Source organism: Protopterus annectens, chromosome 2.part0 (assembly GCF_019279795.1).
Source record: "Protopterus annectens isolate FY-2018-M chromosome 2.part0, PAN1.0, whole genome shotgun sequence".
NCBI lineage: Eukaryota > Metazoa > Chordata > Ceratodontiformes > Protopteridae > Protopterus > Protopterus annectens.
Genome location: NC_056728.1, coordinates 1,873,400,224 through 1,873,426,906, shown reverse-complemented (window position 1 = coordinate 1,873,426,906; position 26,683 = coordinate 1,873,400,224). Strand labels below are relative to the sequence as shown.

At 35.1% G+C, this 26,683-nt stretch overlaps 1 protein-coding gene across 1 annotated transcript in view; it reads left to right on the top strand.

Annotated features, from left to right (window-relative positions):
- LOC122792899 (immunoglobulin superfamily member 21-like) overlaps positions 1–26,683 on the top strand; it is a 3,072,813-nt gene that overhangs the window by 350,730 nt on the left and 2,695,400 nt on the right. The gene's annotated exons all lie outside the window — the stretch shown is intronic.

Here is a 26,683-nt window from a genome sequence, read left to right as displayed (position 1 = left end):
GGCTATAATTCATACCACACCTTTCGGCCACCTAACCTGGACCGAAACACTAAAGGTGGAGGCATGTCCATATTCATTAAGGATTTCCACACCTCAAGGCTAGTTGCTCAACATAATGCATCCAAAATTATCCAAGTGCAACTAACACTGGGCAAGACTGCAATCCAGGTTGTAGCTTGTTACAGATCCCCCACCATGCCTTAGGATTCCCACTCTTCATTTCTTAAGATACTGAAAAATATTATGGTACAACCCAATACCTTAATTATGGGTGATTTCAACTACCCCACCATCAATTGGGAAAACTACTCATGTACCAACTCATTTGCTCAATGTTTTCTGGAATTCATAAATTCCAATGCCTTGGATCAGCTTGTCCACACCCCCACCAGGGGCAGCAATATCCTGGACCTGGTCATTACCAATATGGGTAACCGGTGTTCCATGCCAGATGTCAGCTCCTCGCTGGTCAGATCCAACCACAAGCTAATCACACTAGACAGCCATATTCCACCCCCACCCCTATTAAGGAAACCACTATCAAAAACTACTCCAAAGCCAACTTCATGCTTCTTAAGACAGAAGTGGCAAACTTCACGACACCCATGCAGATGGAAAATAGAGGTACGTCTGCTGAATCTTACAGGAATGCACTGTCACATACACGGATACATGGATTGTGCTATCCCCAACAGAACCAAGATGCTATCCTCCAAAAAAAAAAAGAAGCCAGTCTGGTGGTCCCCTGCTATAAACAAACTTTACAACAGAAGAAAGAAGTTGTTGCAAAAAAGAGTAAAATCCTAAGATTGGAGGAACTCCCTGGTCAGCCTCAGCAAGAAGTTGAGATCCCTCATAAAATCTTCCAAAGCCAGTTATGAAAATAAAATCACCACTGATTCCAAAGACTAGCACAAAGAATTCTACAGCTATGTCAAGAATCTCAGTGGCAACACTCAGATCTGCTCTGAGCTACAGCACAATGTTCACTAAATATACAGAACCAACCAATATTCCCAAAATCCTGGCAGATAGGTTTACTGCTAATTTCCCTCCCCCTTTCACCCTCTAAAGGGCCCAATTTAATACCTGAAGAATGCAAAGCTACTGTAATCATGAATGAACAAGTAAAGTCCGCACTCTCCAAAGCCAGGCACACAGCAATCATGGGACCAGACAACAGCACAGGTTGCGTACTGCAGGAACTACAGAACAAACTGGCACCCCAACTAAGTACCATGTTCAATCATAGCCTCACCTCAGGCTGTGCACCTATTGAATGGTGCACAGTGACAGTTATCCCACTCTACAAAGGGGGTGCCACCATGGACCCCAGAAACTACAGCCCCATTAGCCTGATGATCCTGGTCTGCAAGGCCATGGAACATATCATCTTGGAGATTATAAACAAAGACATAGGTAACCTCAAAGCCCTGCATCCCACTCAGTTTGGGTTTGTAAAAGGTAGATCATATCTACTAAACCTGTTTGACTTCTTTGAAGCAGTCACTAGAGCCATAGACAAGGGAAAGGTAGTGCACCCACCCTATCTTGACCTTGCCAAGGCTTTGGTTACCTTCTCCCACTCTGGAACTTATAGATAAATCACTAAACTGGGCATAAATTCCTATGTCACAAGATGGGTGGCAACTGGCTCACTGACAGAACCCTCACAGTAAAAGTAGCTGACTCCAAGTCCAACTTCAGACGAATAATGAGTGGAGTACAACAGGGTTTGGTCCTGGGTCCTCTCTTGTTCGGCATCTACTTCTCTGAAGTTCAGGCCAGCACAGAATGTCTAACAAAGTTCTCAGATGAGTGCAAACTGGGAGCCATAATAGAATCACCTAATAATGTAGACGTTCTACAAAAGGGCCTCACAGAGACAGACGCTTGGTGTCAAAGTCATGGCTTCAAGCTCAATGCCAAGAAGTGCACTGTCACCCTTTTGGGAAAAACCTCGGTACCCATGAACTATCACATAGGCAGTAGATCACTAAACACTGAAAGTGCAATAAGAGACGTCGGGACACAGGTGGACAGTAGTCTCTCCTTTGATAACCACATTGCCACAGTAGTCAGGAAATCCTTCTATGTGGCAAACCTCATTACAAAAGGGTTATCCTGTAGAAAAAAGGAGGTTATTGTTCCTCTCTACTCATCCCTCATCAGACCCATTATAAAGTACAATGCCTCATTTGGCATGTATCTCACAAGACACCTACATCAATTGAAAAGGCCATAGAAATACCTCACTAAGAGGATTACCAGCCTCAAACAGATGCCATATGCAGACCATCTCAAAAAAACTCCAGCTCTACTCCATCACATATCGCCTACTCAGAGGCAGTCTCTGCCTAACATACAAAGCTATGTCAAACCCAGAGCTATTGGAAATGTTACACTTAAAGAAATCCCAGTCTCTCTGAACCACATGCTCTAGGGACCTAAACCTTGTCACCACAATAAACAAAACATGCTGGAGGGATAGTTCCTGTCCCAGAGACTTCCCATACTCTGGGACAAACTATCCATTCGTGTCAAGCAAAGCTCCTCATTGGCCTCTTTAAGAAAAATCTTGAAGACTGGATGGGAAATAGAAAATTCACCCTGGGGGATCACTTCTGCAGCACTGCTTGATAGGGGCACAGGAAAATAATTTTCTTGGGTGGCAAAAGCCAGGGAACCTTTTTGGCTAGGCTTATATAAACCCCACGGCCAATAGCCTAGTTCCTACCTACAAACCTATGAACCTATAAATGAGTAGAGCCTGTGATGCCCCTGCACTGGCCCAGTAAGAAAGGAGCCTGAATCCTCACCACTGGCAACAGCTAGAGGATGTACACACTGGAAGGGTGACAATACACACACAGTAAAGTACAATTTCCCTGACGCGCACACAGAAATCACAGTCAGTCTAGGGATAGTTCCTCCCTCTTTTTCCAGATCCCCAATAAGACTCTCCACTGGCACAGCTATAGGGTTGAGATCTCAGCTGAGTGACCAGTCTAAGATCTCAAGCACAATCTCTGCCCAACCAGTGTTTTGTGCCCCTGCCCAAGTAGCTGACACACACACACACACACACACACTTTGAGATATGATTTGTATGCAAGCGCACACACACACACATACACACATGCACACACACACACACACACACACACACACACACACACACACACACACACACACACACACACACACACACACACACAAACACACACACACACACACACACACACCTGGGGAAGGATGGCACATGTTTACTAACTATGCCCCCATTTTCCCATACTATAAGGTAGTTCCGGCTGCCACCAACCAACTCTTTATCAGCTACTTAAGGCCATTAACAAAGGGTGTCCAATCCTACTGTGTAATGTTACTTATAATCCAAATGTTAGTCTGATCAATCAAGGCTATTTAGGAGTGGCCTGTACGGTGTCACCAAATAGATATGCAAGTACTCTAAGAGCTTAAATATGTCTCAGAAATATCAGCCATAGAGATATGTTTTAATATATTAAATAATACATAACAAAAGAGCAAGACAGTACTCAGAAACAACCACATTTACTTCAGAGTTCAAAATCACAGGAAACATTTTAAAACAACATTGCAGGACAGTCTCAAATAAATACAGAAAACATCTAAACTAATGTTTACAATATTCCTAACTATATCTAAAAGAGATGCTATGCCCTAAATCTTACTTGCAGAGCAAGGCAAATGCAGATGATGATGAGTGGATGTTCTTGCTAGGTCCGAGACAAACTACAAAATAGACATCTCTCTTTGAGCAAGTTCTTACATTGATATCACATTTTACTGCTGGGTTAGCCTGGATGACATCACTTTTTGTTACCTGCCTTCAGTTCCCAGGCTAAACCAGAAACTAATAGGATTTAACATCTCTGTGTTAAAAATACATACCTCTCAGATGTTTGCCAGATCTTGGAAACCATAAAACAATAAACCACTTTACATTTTAAACCTAGTAATTACTTTTCTTTCAAGACAATAGAAAAACTTCTAGCTTTAGACATAGTGTCTGATGCAGAACTGAAACTGAGAGATAATATCTTTTGTTTATGGCCCAGCTATAAAGTAAGTTAACCTCAAATATTTTTAAGTTCTGCAAGTTAATCTTCTATGTTCCAGCAGGGTATACTGTGATTACATTCTTGAAGCTCAGTACATAACATAAGTTCTGTATAAATCATATCAGTATTCACAAATGACTTATTTACAAAATTCCAGCTAGCTGGACTGGCAGCATGACAGAGCAACTCTTGCCACATGCATTAATAAATGCGGCTAAAATATCATGTTCATCCATCATGGCAGAGGTGAGTCCTTGTGATTTTAATGGTCAAGTAGCGCTAGGTGGTGTGTGAGTGTATGTAAGTGAAGGACTGTATATGTGCGTGTGTGTGTGTCTGCCTGGGAGCTAGGAGAAGTAAGGGTTAAGGAGGGGAAAGTTTAAGTTATTTAGGTGCAGATGTATGAATGTGTGGATGTGTCAGTGAGTGTCATAGGGTGGTGAGAGGGCTATGTGTGTGTGTGCCTGTGTGTCTGTGTGTGCTCTTCTGCACACATGGAGTGATATGTGAATGTGTCTGTGTGGAGGGTGGACTAGGGTGACAGTCATACTTCCATACTTCCACACACTCCTAGATTAATGAACAAAGCCAGTACCACTGGGTCAAGGGGAACACTAGTCATTGAGGATATGTCTGAAGCTGGTGAAGGGGGGGGAAGATTAGCTACCAAGGATTTATCTGAAGTTGTCTGAAATCTGAGCAGTGGTTACCAGCGATTAAATTGTAATCTCATGCCTTAATGGCACTTAAATATAACATTGATTCAGAGAAATACTAGGCAACAGGGATACCCGGTATTGCAGGTCTTAATGGCACCTAATTAGAACAAGCACAAATTGTAGAACAATGACCCATTAACCAGCAGTGATTACTCTTTAGTTATATTCCTGAATAGTGTTTATGGGTGTGAGGAATACTAGCAATAAAACGTAACTCTTTAAACATTGTGGCTTAATGGCACACAGGCAGGAGTGAGCAATAGACTTCAAGGAGTACTCTTTCAAAAAACATGTCTTAGCAGTACTTAAATGTAATATGGGTTAGGGGGTTGTACTAGACACCAGGGATATTCAATAATGCCTTAATGGTACGCAATACAAAATTAAAATGGACTGGGGGACGACTGTATGTCTGGGACACTATAAATGTATGCCTTACAGACACTAAATTGAATTCCAACCTTAGATCCTCCCAAGTTCCATACATGATATTATACCTCTGCACCCACCGCTAGATACCAGGAATGCACTCAAAAACAAGTTAAAAAAGACATAAAATAAAAAAGGGGAAAAGCAGCTATGAATCCAGCATCCATGCTACAGGAAATACTGCCATTAATCTGCTGCTCTAACTGTTAAGTAAGTGCAGGAAGGATTTCTATAACTTATATTGAGGATCTCTGCAATTATTCAATGCCTACAAGTTTGTGAATTGTGAAAGACAAAGGCCAAGTCACAAAAAGCATACCTCTCAACCTCATATCACAAAAAATGCAAACAAGTCCAAAAGTAATGGTGGGACAAAGACACAGGGACAGATTTTAACTATTTCACTTAAAAAGCCAGTAGAATAATTTTTACACTAGTATGCTTTTACTGAATGATATGAAGTTTGAAATTATAATATCTGGAACTTCTGACTGACTGCATTAACTGAGTAGGGAAAAAGAAGACCTTGGGAATTTTCTGACAGCATTGACAGTTGTGACATATGTGTGTGTCCTTTTTATTGTACGTATTTTTTTTTTTTTAAGTTGCAATTGTTTTTATTTATGTTCATATATCTGTCTTAAAACTGGCTTCATGTAATATTATCTGTAACATTTTCCTGCAATGGTAAAGAATTATAAATTTGTAACTACCATTCTTATTTCATAACTTTGTATATCCAGTCAGTATTATGACTGTCTGAACAAATTTCCACAGTTATCTATACAGATTATTGTACTGATACTCTTAAATGACATTACTATTTATTACTCTAACATGTTAACACAGTAATAATTGCTACTGATCTTTCTTCAAAAGATGGATGTCTGATTACAGATAGGCTGCTATTTTTTCATGCATTTCATAGTATCAGTACAGCTAAATATTTTCAGGTACAGATATCTGTATCTGCAAATACATGTAGTTAAGTATTTTTAAATACATTTTTGTTTGATATATAATAATTACGAATAATTTTTACTTACTATAAAATTCTGGCCTTCTGTCCATAACCTGGCCAACCCACCAGTCAGCTGTCCAGCACTATGCTTTTGCAAATCATTATTCCTCTAATGGCACAGCTGATCAGAGTGGGTTATAGCTGTCAGGGTTGGCAGGTGCCCAACTCCTGCCAGATATAATTTTTTTCCATGTACTATGACATGTGCATGCCTGGATCTTTCTTTTTTTTTTAAATATTTTTATTCATTTCCAAAAACAAGAAAACATGAATGCAGGTTATTTATGACAATGAAGTATTTACAAATTATTTAAAAAGGTAGGCTAAAACCTCTAAACAGGTATCAAACATTAAAACCAAAAAAAGTATTTACAAGGGTGTCTATTGTTGACATATAATTGACTTTCTATACAATTGTTTCCTGATTATAATCTGCTGCAGTCATTATTCTCCAGTATTTCAGTTACTTTTTGCCATGCTACATATAATGATGTAGTTCTTTCAGTTCTTCCTTTAATACTGTTGATTTCCAATTGCGATACTGCTGACACCATATTCATGAATTGCTTCAAAGTTGGTGAAGCTTTGGATTTCCAGTTTGATGTAATGTTCTTCTTTGCAATAGCTAGTAGAGTCCATAAGATTACATATTTTGTTCTTGGCACACAGTCGGGTACAGGTGCATTAAACAAAATAATAGATTTGGAAATCTGGAATTTTTCATTGAATACCATTTGCAGAAAATAATTTATTTTATCCCAATATGGTTTAATCAAATGGCATTCGTAGAACATATGTTGCCAGTCTGCTTTTATGGATGAATCACAACTCCAGCAGCCAATATTTTTCTTAAACATAAGTTCCATTTTATGAGGGGTTACATAAGATCTGTGTATGAATTGCCATGTAAAAAGTCTCCAATGTAATGAAAGTGATATCTGCTTTGGAGAGAGAAGAATTAGTTTTTTATCTCTGTCATTTGGCACATGTCCATTAACTGATCTATAATAATTCCATATTTTGTCATTATTATGCATTTTTATTTTTTTGTTTGTTTTATAAATAGATGATAAGTATCCCTTTCCAGTAATGGGTTGATTCGTTAGTAATATTATATGTTCTATAAGGTTAGGAACATTTTGTCTTATTGATGGTTGCATTGTTTCTTGTTTGCTTAATATATACTGTCTTAATTCTTGTACATGTAACCACGAACTATCTTCCATATTTAATTTCTGTTTAATCTGGTCTATTGTCAGAGGTTTTCCAGAGTTTAGCAATTGATGCCAATATATTAATCCCTTTTCTTTAAGCATGTTGACTACTTCCATATTAAATGTTAGTGTATTACCTTGTGTGCACGCTACTGGATATAAAAGAAATGACCATGCTTTAATATCAGGATTGCTATTAATAAGATTTTGGAAAATTTTTAATGTATAAGTAATGTATTTGGAACTTATATTTTTATTCTTATGTATCATCATATATTCCTTCATCAGCCATAGAAAATTGTTTGGTATGAAATCTGTATACTTAATTGCTACTACAAATCCTGATTTTTACCAGATTCTCTCATGAACTAGCTTCCATTTTGATGTATATTTTGCATTTAGCCATAATGATATTGTTTTAATAATGGATGAATGCAAATATATTTCTCTGTCTGGTAAACCTATGCCACCTATATCACAATCATCTAGATGATACTTCATAGCTATCCTTGTTTTTTTTGGATACCATAGGAATCTTACCATTAAATCATTTAATTGTTTTAGGTGCGATTTAGCTGGTGACAAAGAACAAGCTTGTATGACATAAAGAATTTTTGGAAATATGATCATTTTAATTATATAAAGCCTTTCTTCCATTGAAAAGAAGAATTTATTCCATCTTTGTATTAGATTTTTAATATTATTTAAGGTCTCTTTATAGTTTGTTTCAATTGTAGTATCTAGGTTGTTAGTTATTATAATTCCCAAGTTTTTAATTATATTATCGGTAGATATATATTTATGGTATTTTCTATTTAGATCTTTTTTATTAGTATTTATAAGCAATACATTTGTTTTGTTCTCATTAAACTTAAGACTTGAAAAGTTTTGAAAGTTTTGAATTGAGTCCCATAATGCTTTTAAACTGCTATTATTATTTTTTAAGGTAATTAAAATATCATCAGCAAAAAGTTGAATTTTAAGCTCTAGGCTGTTGTCTAGTTGTATTCCTTCAATATTTTTCCATACGTATATTATTTGCTTAGGGTTCAATGACAAGTGCAAACAATAACGGAGAAAGAGGGCAGCCTTGTTTTGTGCCCTTAGTTATTTTAATAGATTTAGACAGACAAGATCCCAGTTTTATATAAGCCAATGATTTTTCATATAATGATTTTATTAACAAAGTGAAGTTGTTTGAAAAGCCATATTCTTCTAAAACTAACCACAGATAATCCCAGTTCACTGAATCAAATGCGCTATTTATGTCTAAGCTAATAACATTCATTTTGTTTTTTGTGACATTTATATAATCAGTTAAGGAAAGAATTCTTTTAATGTTGTCATAAGTGTTCCTATCTTTTATAAAACCTGTTTGATCCTCCTCTATCAAAAGTGGTAGTAATTGTTTTATTCGAGCAGCATGTATTGCCATAAACATTTTATAATCTATATTAAGAAGTGAAATGGGTCTGTATGATGAACATTCACTGGGATCTTTATTTTGTTTCAGAATTGGTGATATTAATGTGTACTTCCAAGAAGGAGGAATGTCTTTACCATTTTAACTGATGTAAAGACATTCAATAACAACAGCAAAGCCTCATTTGATAGTAATTTAAACATTTCTGGGGTGATATTATCTATACCTGGTGCTTTGTTTAATTTTAGCTTATTTACTTCAGCTTTAAGTTCTGTCATTGTTATTTGTTTATCTATTAGTTGTACCTGCTCCTGTAATAACCTAACTTTAACATTGTTTTTGAGAAAAGCTTTCAATACTGAATGTGTTTCTGTTTTCTCATTTTGATTATTAAGTTTATGAAAAAATAGCCTAAAAGCTTCTAGTATTCCTTCTAAATCAGATACTTTCTTTTTGGTTTCTATATTATGCATTTCCTTGATTTGATTTGTTTTAATAATCTTTGTAGACCTATTTGCTATTCTTCGTTGGTTTTTAGGGTTCATTGAATAGTAACGTAGTTTAATTTTTTCTAAGTTGATCATTGTTTTGTGGTGTAGCGTCTCTGAATATTTTTTATTAGTATCTTCTAGTTCTTTTATTAAGTTGGTGTTTCCATTTTGAATATCAAGCCTTAAATTATCTACTTTTGACTGTAATTCCATTAATTCCTTATTCCACTGTTTTTGTTTATTTTTATACCATCCCACCGCTCTTCCATAAAGGTATGCTTTCAATGCATCCCATATATATATTTCAGATGCATCTTTTGTAAGATTGATATCTAGGAATGTTTGTGTCTCTTTAATATAAAATTCCTTAAAATCTTTGATATTTGTTATGTAAGATGGTATTCTTGTTACTGATATCCTTCTCTTGAAACATAAGTCTATCTCAAACGTTATGGTGTTATGGTCCGAAAATGGGCATTAAATTGTCTTGACTTTATTTAATTTAGAGGTTAAATCCTTTGTTATGTACACTCTATCTATTCTAGAGTATGTATTATGTCTATGGGAAAAATGTGTAAAGAATAGTGAATCTGGGATAGCATACTCATTTATGTCAACTATATTAAAAGTTTCAACAAACTCAGATAACAACTTTGTTAAAGGTGATCTCTTACGTGTAGTTTTAGTATTTGTGTCAGTTTCTTTTATAATGCAATTGAAATCTCCAGCTATGATTAAATTGCCTTTGGTATATTGTACAATGTCTTCTAAGTGTTGTTTGGCCACTCTAACACCTAGTCCTGGTATCCAATAAATATTCACTAATGTATATATCATTTCATTGATAGATATTGTCACTAGACAAAACATTCCTGAGTTGTCATGGAACGTGTTTATGATGTTAAGCATTAAAGTAGTGTTTTTCCACAAAATTGCTACTCGCCTTCACTTCTGATTATAGGTGGAACTTATTAGTATTGTATAATTTTTATTGTTTATTTTATTTATGTCTTCCTGTGTAAGGTGTGTTTCCTGTAAAAATACTAGTTGCGCTTCACATAGCTTTAAATATCTATAAAGACTTCCCCTTTTGCAGCTATTATTTAAACCATTTACATTAAGAGATATACATTTTGCAATTGGATTTATATTAGCTTTGCTTTTATCCATATTCACATACTCGTAACAATGTGTAGATGTGTGTACATGAAGAGAATGACTTGTTCTTTCTTCTTCCAACAGTATTACAATAGATTATAGACACCCAATAAAAGTAAATTACAAGATCATAACTGAGAACAATATAAGATAAACAACCACCAAACCCCTCCATGAGAAAAAACATCTCATCCTTGAATTATCTAATCATTCAAGCGATCTCTCTAAGTCTGCATTTCAGCATCCTCCCCCGGCCCCGCCATATGGTAGTTTTATAATGAAAAGTATCTTATATATCTTTTAAGTATACATGTATCTGTCTTTACAGATTACTTAAATACAGTCTTTATCTATTTTTAATATTTTATAAAACACTAAGGCAACACAACTATACATAGATTTAATACTTAACTATTTGGTTTTGTTTAATTTGTAAAGGAAAATCTTTTATTTTAATATATCTTTTGTGTTGCAATAATGGTTATGCATCTTAAAATAATATGCTTGCTGTCTATCTCCCTTATAGTGTGAGTGGCATTCATAGGTATCAAATTTATTGTAATGGTCTACCTATATATACATATACATACATACACATACACACACACATATATATATATATATATATATATATACACACATACATACATACATACACACATATATGCATACATACATAAAAAAAATGTTAAGCATTATATGCATCAGTTAACCATGCCACAAGTTGATTAAATCAGAAAGTATCCGTAACAATGAATATAACATTACATTTGTATTGTCATTTATCAATAATCTTATAGTTTTCTTTTAATTCAAAAAGTCATATTTTAGTGGTATGAATGCTACTAATTTGTTTTTGGCATTGGTATTATATAGTTTAAGACTATATTTCTTAGCAATTCCTATATAATTATTAGTGCCACTGGCATATTTCATCGCTAGTGTACCACATATGTCATATGTCAAATAGCAACTCATACTCCTTATGATATTACAGGATTTATCTGCAGCATTATAACTGTAAGGTTGGAAAATATGAGAAGCAAAGTAGGCTTTAAATATGCTATAACACAATTGTTTGGTACTTATTACTGTCAACTCTTCTACATACACAGGAAAAGATAACCTTATATGACCATCAACCATTTTCCTTCATTTTTCTCTTCATCCTTCTATTCTCCATTTTTAATAAATATTTGTTTCTATTGTGGCTTCTTTGAATTTAGTGAGGGTACTCCATATCATATTATAGATAATATACAATGTTCAAACAGAGAACATGCCCAATATAGAGACATATTCTCAACTCAAGTGGTCCACACCATATATTTATAACACTGCAGTCAGAAATATAGTAATGAATATGCAATAACTAGCAGCTTTGCAGCATGTGTGTGTCTCTAACAAGTACATACCTATAGGATATTAAAAAGAATAGATAGCACGCTCTTGTTTCATAATTAACAAATGCACACAGCGTGGTATTTACTTCCATAGACAGAAATTAGACCTTTTACTTATATGCATATCAGGTACCAACAGCAATATGTTAGTAAATGCCTATGCTATTCAAATCATATTTTAATGCTGATTGATATGAGATGTAGCTGACAATGGCTTTAGCGTTTGTGATGTTATATAATATATATTCAGTATTACAAGTAAAGGTATGTTGCATGTCTATTTGCAATCTAAGGTTCAAGGCTGATCAATTTAGACATACAAGACAATATCTTTAGCCTTGGCTATATAATGTCTCTTTAGCCTTGGTTATATAATGGGAGTTACTGTGTCTCTACACAACCATTCATTTTCAGTGAGGATGTTCAATATTAATATAACTTGCCTTTAATAAAAGCATACTTATAATTCAGCAGTTCTTTCCTATATATATATATATATATATATATATATATATATATATATATATATATATATATATATATATATATATATAAAACAATATCATAAGCAAGTCTGAGATTTTTTCTTGCTCATTACTGCTTAATGATTGTGCTACTTGAACAATTTAATATTTACAGAGTATCTTGATAATTAAACAGCAACTCCTTTTTACCCTTAAAATGCCTGATAACACATAGCTACATTCATGAACCTTAATTGACTTACTATCCTTAAGGTTGAGTACACTAGTTGCAGTGTGTTTACAAATATGTTATATAGTTCCAGTCAAGGACTTAAATATATTAAATTTTTATAAAATTAAGTTAAATTATAGTAATATACGTGGGTGATCTTATCAGAAATGATTATAGTAAAGTCTGTATGTGTTAACTATTCATACAGTTTCTTCCAAGTGATATACTTCTTTTTAAGCTTTGTGTGCTGTTTATGTGTACAATTCAAAATGAATAACAAATATTACAATATAATAAAACATCATGTATGTGTTGATACCTTCTAAATTCATTAGGTACTTTAGTGTACTTTTAATATTTGTTAAAACTGTAAAAGCACTTTGCCATCTCATAAATAATGTGCTAGTTACTTTAAGTAGCTTAGGAGCTGACACCACACCCATACTGTCTTGTTTTAGTACTGACATCACTCATGACTGTTTACTTTCATTTTGTGCTGTTAGAAGGTTTAATACACTGTAATGGATTCTAACTGAAGAACCTTCATTCAGGGGTGGTAAAATACGAGTTCCCAGCTCGTGACCATGGTGGGAAGACAAAAACAAAGTAAGTGAAGTTTTTAGGGCTTTTTTTAAACTGAACACCAGCTCATTAAACTTCTATTAGTTTTCTTAACATTAAGGGCAGATATACAAGCCAAAAAGTTGTTTGTTAGTCAAAAAGGCACTTTTAGCATCAAAGAATAGATAATTACTTTTCATGGCACTTTTTGACAGTTATTACTATCAGTTTTTACATATTATTATGTGTATTAAATGCATCAGTTTAGATATTTCATGCAGCTTAGTGTAAATAATATAAAAAGGAATCATGCTCATTTAAACACACCACATTAATATGTCAGTGTAAATATATCATATTCTATACTAGCAGTAAAAGGCAGGTAATTTATAAATGAACTGTCTAAACATCATTTAGAGTTAGAAAAATCATGACTGTAAGTATTTACACTGTAATAGAGAAAGATATGTTACCTTGCTTTCTTTAAGGTTGTTTCCTTTAGTTATAAAATGTCCTGCTTATCTTGTATTTATATTGTTTCAAAGACTGACACATGTGTAAAGCATGAATGCTTTCAAAGAACTTTTTTGCCTTCCAGAGCAAATAGAAGACAATAATTTTTGTGTTTTTCATATGTCTTTTATCATTTCTTCTTCTTCTTGTCAGCAGTGCTCCATTCATTTTTTTCTAAGTGACGCTTAACCCCAAAATGGGAGAAATCCATTTCTTCCACATTATCCAACGTTTTATTAGCTGAAAGATAAGAAACTGTTGCAGAGTGTCAAAAGTTTTAGGACCTTTAGTAAAAAATATTTTTATTCTTGCAGGGAACAGCAAGTGGACTTTAAGTTGTCTTTGTTTCAATTCCTTTATCAGAGGGAGACATTCTTTTCTTGCAGTTATAACTCCAGCAGAATAATCATTATCAAATCTGATTATGTTGTCTTTGTATTTAACTGGAGAAGTTGACCATGCTGTTTATAAAATAAGTCCCTTGTCCTGTGATGAAAAAAATTTTACTATTATTGATCTCTGGTGATTTTTTGATTTGATGGTTGATGAAGCAGCTCTTAAGGATCTGTGGGCTCTTTCAATTCCATAAGAAAGAGCTTCAGGCAATTTTAAAACTTCTGGTAACCAGGTAGTAAGGAAAGTCACCATGTTATCTCCCTCTGTTTTCTCTGGTAGCCCATAGATGTGAAGGTTACTTCGTCTGGACCTGTTCTATAGATCCTCTATTTTATTTTGTAATGAAGCATTTTGTTGTGATAAAAAATGTAGCTGAAGATCTTGTTCTGAGAGTCTGCCCTCAGTATCATTTAAGGATCTCTCTATGTCAGCTATTTGAGACTTCTGTTGCATCATTATTTCTTGTAGTTGCTGTATTTGTTTTGTAGATCTCTCCTCAAAAGTGTCCAGTTTGGTATTCATTTTGTCAAATTTCACTGACAAGTCTTGTATAGCATTTAATAAAGACTGTATCTCCTTTTTCATCAACTGGTCCTGTGTGGTATGCTTAGAAAAGCTCATTTTCAGTAGATTCAGATACCTTCCTTCTTGTTTTTGACAGGAAAAATAATGTTTAAAGCCAAATTTTTTGCACTGTAGACTTCTAGTGATATTAGTAGAAGTAATTCAACAAAATAGGTTTGTCTACAATATCTCGTTTTTAAAAATTCCTGTCAGAAATATCTTTTGAGTACAGAGCTGGGAAAAGATGCTGCCAACCAGTCTACATCCTAGCCACGCCCCCGCCTATTATACGTATTTTTAAGGGACAGTGAATGAGGGGTTAGTGTCATTCCTAATATAATAACTGAGACTTCCCCAATGTTAACTACCAAAGAAAAGTGCTGATTAGCACTTGCTGTAGTTAACAGTGATTCAGAGACATGCAAATTAGACAGTAATGAGGTTTATCCTTAATGCAGATATTGTGTCTCTTAATTGAAATTATGCATGTGATGGAATCAGGGACTTTTTACCACAGGCCTTAATATGAGAGCTGTTTTATTTTATTTTATTTTTTTTTAATCCGTGAGCATTTTCACAAAATTTAACACAGACTTATAACTTTTAGCAAATGCAATATGTTTCTCATAGATATTCAACAATCTTTTCAGGGTCCACTGTATTGAATCATGGCAGTCCCATTGAATGCTTCTATCTGAAAATGTCAAAGAGAACAGTTCTTTGGCAGAATTACCTTTTTCGGCAGAAATTATGATATATACACCATTAACGAGACAGAGATTTTACATGATGCAGAAACGTTTGGGCATTGCAAGTGGATACATTATAAACAAACATTTATCATAATAATGAACAAAAGCAAAAGGAGGCAACTGAACACAGCACTAAAATCCAAAAGTATTTATTCCAAAAATGATAGGTGAGCACTTTCACAGCCGAAGCCGCTTCATCAGACCTTTGCTTTTGTTCTTTATATGTTTGATTTATTGGAGGAACGGTTTACCTACACCATTACATTTGCTTTTTACTAGAATCAGTGACAGATTTTGAATAAAATGTTACAGTAGGGACTCTGGCCACAAACTCTGACAATGACATTTTTAATACCTTTTTGTAGGCTGACTACAAAACAAGACCATGAGATCAATGTTTTTGTTCAAAATGTGAAGCAAATGTACGATGTTTCATAAGACAGCATCTAATTGATCATTTATTAAAAATGTAAACTTAAATGGATAAGAGGCGACCATTTTGAGACAGTGATTGACATCCCATGGAAAAGAATGAAAAAGTAAAGTTAATATCTTCTTTCATGTTTTGATCAGAAATGCATGAGCATACCTCTCAAATTGCAGTGATTAATGAATATTGCACATTCTTTCCTCATATTTGACCTTGTTTTTTATATATATATATATATATATATATATATATATATATATATATATATATATATGGATCTACCTGACAACATCGACAAGTCAGAACACCGACAACGACTCAGAAGATCGACAAGTCAGAAGACCGACGGAGGAAAACACTGACGCTGAGAACACTGAGATGGGGAAAGGATGTGTAAGTATGCGGTAGTGACGGACGTTAGAGTGCGAGTAAGGTAAGTGTGCAATGTTGACGGTCTGTAGGGATAGGGGTGGGATAAGTGAGTTAGGGTTAGGGCGCGGGTTAGGTAAGGGTGCGAGTAAGGTAAGTGTGTGATGTGGGATAAGTGAGTTAGGGTTAGGGCGCGGGTTAGGTAAGGGTGCAGTAGTGATATTTTTTGGGTTAGGGGCGGTTAAGTGAGTTAGGGTTAGGGCGCGGGTTAGGTGAGTGTGTGATAGTGACGGACCTTAGGTTAGAGTTTCGTTAGGGTTGTAGATAGTTGTGTATGTAAGGGTTAGTGTTGGTTTGTAAGGATTTTGGTGTGCTTGTGTTGTGTGTGTGGGTTTTGGACAGGGGATTTGTTTTGTTTGTTGTTATGATGTGTCGAGTGTATGAGGTGTCGTGTTTGTGAACTGTCGATTATGTGGTGGCGGTGAAGTCGTTGTCGGTGTTCTGACTTGTCGATGTTGTCAGGTAGATCCATATATATATATATATATATATATATATATATATATATATATATATATATATATATATATATATATGTACTTCAGAAACTTAAAGCTTTTTAAGGACAGACATGTTACATAGTAACTGATCTGTTATTATGTAAAGTATACCTTGTACCTAAATATGTAGGTCTTCTTACCTTAAGATATTCTTGTCTTAAATACAAAAGCTTTCATCTATCAGACACATTGCAAATGATTTGACAGATACTGGTATGAGTTTTAGTGCTTAGATTGTGAAAGGTATACAGAAGGTGATATGTGTCCCAGCTAAACAGAGCTGAGCATGTCTGTTATAATTAGTGGCAGTGGTGAGTATTTACTCAAAAAGGTGTGATTGCTGGCAATGATTTCTGAGGCAGTTTGTTCAAAGCAAGGGGAAACAGGACATACATTGTTCTTGTTAATACATTGACAGCTAAATATTAACTAGTATCCAGAGTGCAGTCATGGTGAGACAATGCACCTCACCCCAAGCAAAGTCAAAGCTGTGGTTGTATTTGTCCAGTCTTGTTTAACAACCTCTTTCAGGGAATTGTGTGTGCCCTGCCAAAAAATAAAAAAAGTTTTCACTTAAAAATTTAGAAGACAGTGTTATAGTTTTATTTATTGCATATAAAATATTCAGTCTGATTAGACACAGATCATTATTTTATAGTAGGAAAACTGATACTTGAGAATAGAACAACATGCAAGCATGTGATAGATTGCTGGGAACAAGGTGGAGAAGTAGGGCTTAAAAACCCACTGACTTTTATGTTTTTATTTTTTCATGTAAGAGACGAGTAATAATCAAGAGTCCTTAACTTAGTAAGCTGATTCTTGGGTAGTAATACCCTAAATATTATTACGTTCTGTGTGTGTGTGTTTGTGTGTGTGAGAGTGTGTGTGTGTGTGTGTGTGTGAGAGTGTGTGTGTGTGTGTGTGTGTGTGTGTGTGTGTGAGTGTGTGTGAGTGCACCTGCATGTATGTGTCCTAATATTTTGCAGGAAGGAATCTTGTAATTGTTGTTCTGAGAACCTTTATTTCTACAGGTTTTTGTCTTATTGCATAAACTTATCTAACACTAAGGGTTGGGAGGGTGGCTTAATGGTTAAGGTGTTTGCCTTACAAACACAAGGTGCAGGGTTTGAGTCTCACAAGGGATAATTGGCTAGGCTTAAAATGGCTTGCAAGGGCAGTTAGCTTAGTACTAAACTATGAACCTATGAACTATGAACCTATGAACACCCTATTCAGTCATTTAGAAATGGGTCTATACTAGTTTGTCTCAATCCCATTGCAGCGAACACCTATTCATCAACCCTAATTCAACAAAAATCATTTTAGCGATTCACTAAATTTACCAAGGGCAAGTAAATATTCTCACTGTTCACAGATATTGCTTGGACACATATTTATCCCTTTATAAAGTGGATGGCTGTGCTTGTACAGGGATCATTTCTGTCATTACCCTGCTTTTACTACTTGCTGATTGCAGTATGCAATTTTCTTGTAATGCCACATTTATCTTTGTTTTCAGCATCTTTCCCTGTGAAGCTTCCCAACCAAGGTAAACCTTATGTCTTCCCATTTTTGAAAAACTATAACTTATTAAATGTTTCTGCACTCAGTATGACATTTGTTTGGTAGCTGAGCATATTAATGTAGGGCATGAATTTGTAACTGGTTCAAGTTGGTTGCAAAAAGCAGGACATTTAAAACTAAAGATCTACTTGGTGAAGGAGACTTTAGAAATAATGTCAGTTAAGCAGAAAGAAGTTGATAGTCCCCATAAAGATGAGGTATGTAACAAGTAAATAAGCAATAATAAGCTCACAATCTCATTCAAAGAGGAAGGAAATACCACTGGAAGAACATAAGGAATATAGCAAATCCATTTTTCGGGTTCCAATGAACATGTTGCATGGACAATGCAATGGTTTCTTCCATTTCATCAGATTTATTTCCTAACAATTTAATCTTCAGTTAAATGGTGGCATCATGGATGAAGGTATTCTCCACTTATAATGGCAATAAATTAGTCTTCAAGTTTCAGGTGAGTATTTTGTGTTTGTAACAGCTAAGCAACCAAATCGAGAGGCTACTGTACCTTTCCTTTTAAAAGCAAAGACATTATGGGCATACGATTTTACACAGTATTATAAAGAGTCCTGCTGCTAACTGTCCAGAGAAACTTTACAGAGCTGCACAGGTCCAATCAAGTCGAATCAGGAAATGTAGGCATCTGTAAAGTGGATGCTGATGTGGTTGAACTAACAGCACTACGAGAATCATAGGTAGGTATACCAAGAAGAGTTCATTAGTCTTCTCTCTTGACAATGAGAACTGTCAACTTTTGTTAAGTATAAACTTATACCAGGAGTGTGTCTTTGACAAGATGCGGAACACTGCTGATGAGTTTCCAAAAGGTTACAACAGACATTATATAAATGGAATTGTAGATTATGCACACCACAAAGCATTATGGCTTCCTTGTCATCCTGAATTTATTTAGGTGTCTTTCCACAAAATGCCATGTATAATTTTGTGAAATGATTAATGAAAAATGCAACAAACAATTAAATATAAAGGTAGAGTTAGGCAAACTAATCATCTGATTTTTCATATGGACATTTCAAAGTGGTATGATTTTACTGATCTACAGAAGTCAGGACTGTGTATTCTCGTAGACACTGATGTAAAGGTTGAGTACTCAGGGTGTTTGCAGTCAAACAAACATAAGCATGAAGTCTCTGTACAGCTATGGAAATACTATCAGCATCTGAGTGTTTGAGAAAAGAACCCTAGTTTAGTTATAATAGCACTAGCTCTGTCAGATGAGAGGGACCCAAGTCAAGCTTTTTAGGTAATATTGAACAGAAATGCCAGCATGTACAAACTACACAAAACAGGAGTCATATGTTAGTAACAAGAAGTTTCAGTTAGCAACATGTAGCAGAGCTCTACATCAGGTGTAGATAGTCGATTTCAGTGCTGGGAAATCCAAAGTAATAACGGCGCAGTAAGACCAAGGTATCAACTACTATCAAAAGATTTGCTTGAGATAGAATTTTCTTTATCTTAGATATATTTTGCAGATGGAGACATGGAGATTTGACAACAACAGGTAACACTTGCCCCTGTATTGTCAGACTTTTATCTAATATTACACTAGTGTTAATAATTTTCCAACAAATGCAAGCATATTCACCTCATAAAGAATATATACATATATATTCATTCATATAGAGGAACTCTAAACGGTCTGACGATTATAATATTGAACAACTGTAATCCTTCCAGAAGGTATCAGATAGTCATATGATTGCAGACTGATGACTATTTGATACCTTCTGCCAGGATTACAGTTGTTCGATAGTCGTAAGATTATAGACGGATATCATTACTTTGTGGGAGATCACAGTAGAGGGGGAGTGGGTTTTTGCCCTTTCCCTGTTGTTGTGCAATCTCTGAGTTAAAATTTTAAGTAGCAGGGTATGTGAGGATGTAAAAAGGCTTTATTCCTGCAAAAAAGGAACCAGCTTTACTTTTTTCTATATTTTGAATTTCAATTGATTATTTGTGATAATTGAGAATATATATTCATCTCTCTTTCTCTCTCTATACACATACATATGCACATACACACAGTGTAAATGAAATGATGCTATCAGTTGAGGAGATGTTCATGTAATTGCAAAACACTTTTACTTAAATGCCAAATATTTTACAAACTAATTTATGTTAAAAAATAAGGTTAATCTCATTACAGTGTCATTATTTTCTCTGCACTTCAAATTAAAAGAATAAGAACTGTAGCAGTAACCATTACAGACATGAATGGCACTTAGCTGAAACAGAGACTGCTAATCTAAATCATTGTTTTAAAGAATACCAGTCAGTAAATGAAACAGCCCACACAATAGCACACATTTAAGTCAAAATGAAACAAAATGAATTATGGTACATGAGGCACAGGACTTAAAGTACTTTGCCTAAAATATCCAATTTATTATAATAAAGTATGCAATAATTATTATTAGTGAAAAGAAAGATCTTATTAGAAATATTTTAGCTTCAATTTCATTTCTACAATAATATCTGAATTAATATACTTTTTACTGCTGTTATTTTACTGAAGTATTATTTTCACATTAAGTGTATTTAAATTTCAGTTTTTGACAGTTTTATTTTATTGTTTGAAATTTCTCCATTTGCATATGATGTAAAGTGCTATGCTGGTGGTCACATGATGGCTTTAATTCCCCATTAAGTCTTTTTCTTTCGGCTTTTCCTGGTTAAGGGTCACCACAGTGGATCACCTGTCCGCTCATGATTGGCAGTGGAGTTTTACAGTGTCTAGTTGCCAGCCCAGCGCCCAACCTTCCACAGAAGGCACACAATTACACACACACATGCACTCACACCTAGGGCCAATTTAGAGTGTCCAGTCTACCTACAGCATGGCTTTGGGATGTGGGAGGAAACCAGAGCACCCAGAGGAAACTCACACGACCACAGGGAGGACATGCAGACTCTGCACAGAAGGCAACCCTGCCAAGGATCGAACCAGGGAACCTCTTGCTGTGAGGTGACAAAGCTAACCACTGCACCACCGTGGCCACCCTACACATAAACATAAGTAGTTTCTTTCTTAAATAATGTCATGATATAATAGCAATAACCTACTCCTGGGTGTGGGTAATGCTGGATTTACCTACAATTGTCTTTGTTTGATCACCAAAGCTTCATGCTCATGATCAAACCACACCAACCATGGGTAATTCCGGTATTAACAACACCCAGTTATGGGTTATTGCTTAACTAAGCAGAAACAACAGATTATTCATTTAATGGAACCAGTTTGTAAAATAGTGGCTGGATAAGATGACCCTAAAAATTAAGTCTATATAGTCATATAGTTAAATGCTAAGGCTAAGAACAAATTAAATAAAATATATATGACATCTTAGCTGAACTTAGAACTCTTGAGATGGAGAAATCCAGGAACTAAGTAGAATTAAGAAATAACTGATGACGTGGTGTGGTATATTGAAGATTTATCCATGGTTGGTGTGGTTTAATCATGAGGGCAAAGCCCGAGTGATTAAATAAAGCCAACCATGGGTAAATTTCAATATACCACAATCACAGAGTCTGTTATTGTTATTATATAATGACATTATTTAAGAAAAAAATACTTACATTTCTTAAATAATGTCTTTGTATAATGGCGCATTACTGTTCTTCTGCTGGTTGTGGTACACTGCTTCCTTGCTTATATGGGACTTGCGTCCCATGTATACCTAGTACATCGATGCTTTGAAATGGAAACAATGGAGAAAAGAAAGTCTCTATTGCTCGTTTTTTTTTTTTTGTTAAAAATAAAATGTTTTGAGCACTTTATACCAACAGATAAAACTCCAGGTGACCAGACCTTTTTCCATTGGTATATTGCGTGATTTGCAATGGGCACGCTGTCCAATCAGCATTCATGTTTTGGAATATTAATGGGGAGGGGTCATTGTATATTGATGAATAAATGCTAGATGAAGATAAATAATACCAAATAGCCACACAAATCTGAAAATAATGTGTATGGGCTCAAGTGAGTGAGAATTATATATTTATATCTATTTCTATATCTATATCCATATCTATATCTATATCTATGTCAAAATAATGAATCACCATAACATCAAGTTGCAAATAGGTGAGATGGAAATGAAAGTTTACATTCACAAACCTCCAGATCATCACACGTTTTTGCAGTGAAAGGATTCAGTTGGCCAATGTGTTGAACTTTGCCCTTTTCTCCACTGTAGTGCAATCCTGAAGTTGGTATATTTAATTGGGAGGTATGGAAGTCAAGCCTCCAACTTGGGTGGGTTTTATTTGTTTCAGTTTGTTTTTTTTTTAAGTTTTATTGGCTGATTGTTTACCTACCAGGGGAAAATTTATGATAATCTGGATGTTTATGAATATAAACTTTCGTCCTTTCCATCTTGCCATTTTGCAACTCAATGTTATGGTAATTTGTTATTTGACATAGATCTATATATATTTATACATATATATATATATATATATATATATATATATATATATATGTGTGTGTGTGTTTTCCCTGTGTTTGACCAAATATGCATTTTTTGACAAATGCAGGGGCATAATGTAATATTGATGGTACGAATGGCTGAATGGTGCCTATGTCGATAGTATGGAATATCGAAACAGGTAAGTAGGATTTGGGGGCTGAGAGAATGCATGTGCGTGTGTGTGTGTGTGTGTGTGTGTGTGTGTGTGTGTGTGTGTGTGTGTGTGTGTGTGTGTGTGTGTGTGTGTGTGTGTGTGTGTGTGTGTGTATGTGTGTGTGTGTGTGTGTGTGCGTGCGTGTGTGCGTATGTGCGTGTGTGCGTGTGTTTGTGTGTGTGTTTGTGTGTGAGTTAGGGTTAAGGTTGGGTATTAGTGACAGATAAGTGTTGTGTTTTTTTATGAAAGTTTGTGTATTTTAGGGTAAGGGTTAGATTAGGAAACATATGTAGTGCTGTTTGTGTGTGTCTGTGAAGCTTTGTGTGTCTGAATAAAATAAAAACATATAAAAAATGTAAAAGTTGTAGTCAAATCTGAGGTATGAACAAAAAACAGTAACCGACTAGTACCTCACAAGCACCACCAAACCATGAAACAAAGGGTGAGCACAAAAACACTTCCTAAAAAATGTTCATTTATTAATAAAAGTTAGTTTAGCACTTTTGTCTCTTCCAAGATTTCATCAGAATTGATAACATGAATTAAATCGCACGGTTTAAAATCATTAATGCAAGGTGATTGGTAACAAGATTAACACTCCATTTGTCATCATCTCCTCCAGTATCAAAAATTTATATAAAAACAAAACTACTTAGTTACGTAGGCTAATCAATCAACCTCTAACAATCTGTAACTTAAGTACGTAAACAAAGTAATGAATTTTTATGTGGAAAGAAAAAATATAAAAAAATACATGAAAATCATAAATGCTAATATACATCAGAAAAATGTTTAATTTAGGGAAGTTGGTGAAGTTAAAATGCAGAAGTCACTAAGACATTGAATAAATAGTAACCCACTTGGTACCCTTAGAGCTTAGCTGCTCATAATCTTAGTACAAGGGCTAGGGAAACTCGATCATTTAAATGGGGAGGAACACTGGCATTTAATCTTAACTGCCAGAGTAATTCTTGGTATTCCAGTAGTTTCCCATTGCCCACCCCTTGGTTCCAGTCAATCTGCTGTATAACCCAAAAGAAAGACTAATGTTCATACATTGCAAGAACTGCCTGTATAGGGCATTGGCCTCTACCCTCTTTTTTATAGGGTCTATATTATATCAGGAAACACTTAAACAAGCGAACGCTGATTGATCAACCTTAATTTAGCGAAAGTTAAAAATATTGAAGCAACAGAAACTCAAATTTTTCCTAGGGGAAAAATTTGGTTGTCCGTTTCTGTTGCTTCGGTATTTTCAGTGCTGTGGTGGAAATTTATGGGTCGGATTCAGGTAAGTGTGCAATTGTGTGGATGTGAGTGTTAGGGTGGGTTAGGTGAGTTAGGGGTAGGGCTCGGGTTAGGTATGTGCGCGATTGTGTGGACATGAGGGTTAGGGCGGATTTAGGTGAGTTAGGGTTAGGGAGCAGGTGAGGTGAGTGTGCAGTAGTGACGGACCTTAGGGTTAGGGTTTGGGTTAAGATAAGTGGATAGCTAGTGGTGTGTGCATAGTTTAGTGTAGGGTTAGGTGTCAGATTTTAGGTGTATGTGTGTGGATTTCTGTTTGTTTGGTGCGCTTGTGTTGTGTGTATGTGGTTTGGATCTGACAGTTCGAGATTGTAAGCTTTCGCTTACATAAGGTCGATCAATGAGCATTTGCTTTTTTAAGCATTCGCTGATCTAATATATAGCCTTTTTTATATCATTATTGTGTTCATAAATTCTCCTCTTTAGGGAATCTCTCAATTTTCCCTACATAAAATGAGAAGCATACTTTACAAAAGGCCAGGAAAACTACCCCCGTAGTTGAAGAGTATAACCCCTAAAGGTCTGTCCTATATTAAGAAGGTCTAAAACAACACAATCAGCAGTGTAGGGGCATTGCTTACACATGCCACATTTATAAGTTCCTTTAGGTTTTTTGTTTTCAGCAAACATTGTTCCTTTCTTCTCTTTTTCTAAAATGTCTTTGATGTTTTTCTCCATCTTATAGGTAAATAAATGAGAAAAACAACAGAAAAGCAGTTCTTATAGGTAAATGTCAGGGGCGTCAAAAAAATCTCCAAGCGATCTGGCATTTTGAAAAATATTTGCCAGTACAATATTCTATGATTCTCTTGTATCTTGATTACATTTCAGGATGAATGACCTGTTACAGCCAGGTTCTTCAACTTCGATATTAGTAGCTAACCCTGCTATATCATTCAACTTGCCCAGCAAGGTAACGCATTTTGTGCCCGATCCCTGTTGAACTTATAGCACTATATCTTACACCAAATTAGGCAGGTAACCGCAATTTTAAAATAATTCCAGTATTTTACCAGTTTCTTCCACAAAATCTTTATAAAGGGAGGTCATCTGCTCTGCTCTAACTAACTGCCCTTAATAATATTTCTTTTTTGATGTGGGGAATTGTCACTATGATAGTAGTGTAAATATGAATTAGAAAGTCTTTCTTTTCTGAATAATATGGAAATAAATCTTTTGTAGCTTATGCCTGTTGGAATAGTGGCATCCAAGTAATTGATATCATTTACTCCATATTTGTATGTAAAATAAAAAAAAAAAAATCAGTAGTGTTATTAATAAAAATCAGGTGCAGGGAGGCAGGTACCACCTGCCCTCCTTAGTAGTGGGTGCTAACTCTAACCCTAATGGCGCTCATTCCCTCAACCCTAACCTTAACCTCATTAGAACCTTTTAATAACACTGCTACTATTCTGACAAATTTGAGGCTAGCATTACGGGGGGGGGGGGTTGATTGTTAATTTTAATATTGTGAGAGGAAATAGTTTTCCTCTCTCGATATTATTTTTTTCTCGCTATTGTGTGTGTTTGAACTTATTTTTTCAGTGTTTTACATTTGACATTACGGCAATTTGGTCATACGTATAGACCCAATGGTTAAGGATGGGCATTTGGTAAGATTAAAGAAGTTTCTGGGCACATTTTAAATGAATTAAGGAAATATGATGTCTACACTTAATGCAGGCATCATATTAATGAAAATAGTTAAGTAAAGCCGAAAGACACAAAATTAAGTTCTGTGGTGATGACAGAAGAAAAAAATGCTGTTTTGTTGTAACCTTTTTTGCTTTTGTGTAGAAGTGGATGATTATTATGTCCCTGAAGTGTAGAAAAGTGAATAAAGAGTGGATTATTAAATAAGTGATTGGTTGACTGAGAGGTAAATAAGGTAACATTCTATAGTAACTGTGTATTGTATTTATTTGAATGTGCAGTATACTGCTAACCACATTATGGTAAAAAAATGTTAGTTCATCTGCATCTGCTGTCTCTTTGTCTTCTCTTTTTGTATCAAATGTAAAAAGGAAATATGTAGAATATTCTTTCTCATTACTTTTGTACAATGCTCTGAGTGGCACTGCTGTGCTCATCAAGTTTCACAGGCTTTGGTTCAAGAAGAACAAAAGCAGAAATCTAACTGATTTCCTATAATGTCCCTTTTAGAAGGCTCTGCTCATCCAAGGCTATCATAATCTCAGAACTGTCAGACTGATAAGTCCACTAAGACATTTGATGTACATATTACCATACCAGAACAGCTAATCAAGTTTTCTCTAGCTTGTTGTCATGCAAATAAGGAGCAGCCTTCCCAAATGTGTGCTCTGAAACTAATATCCAAGCAA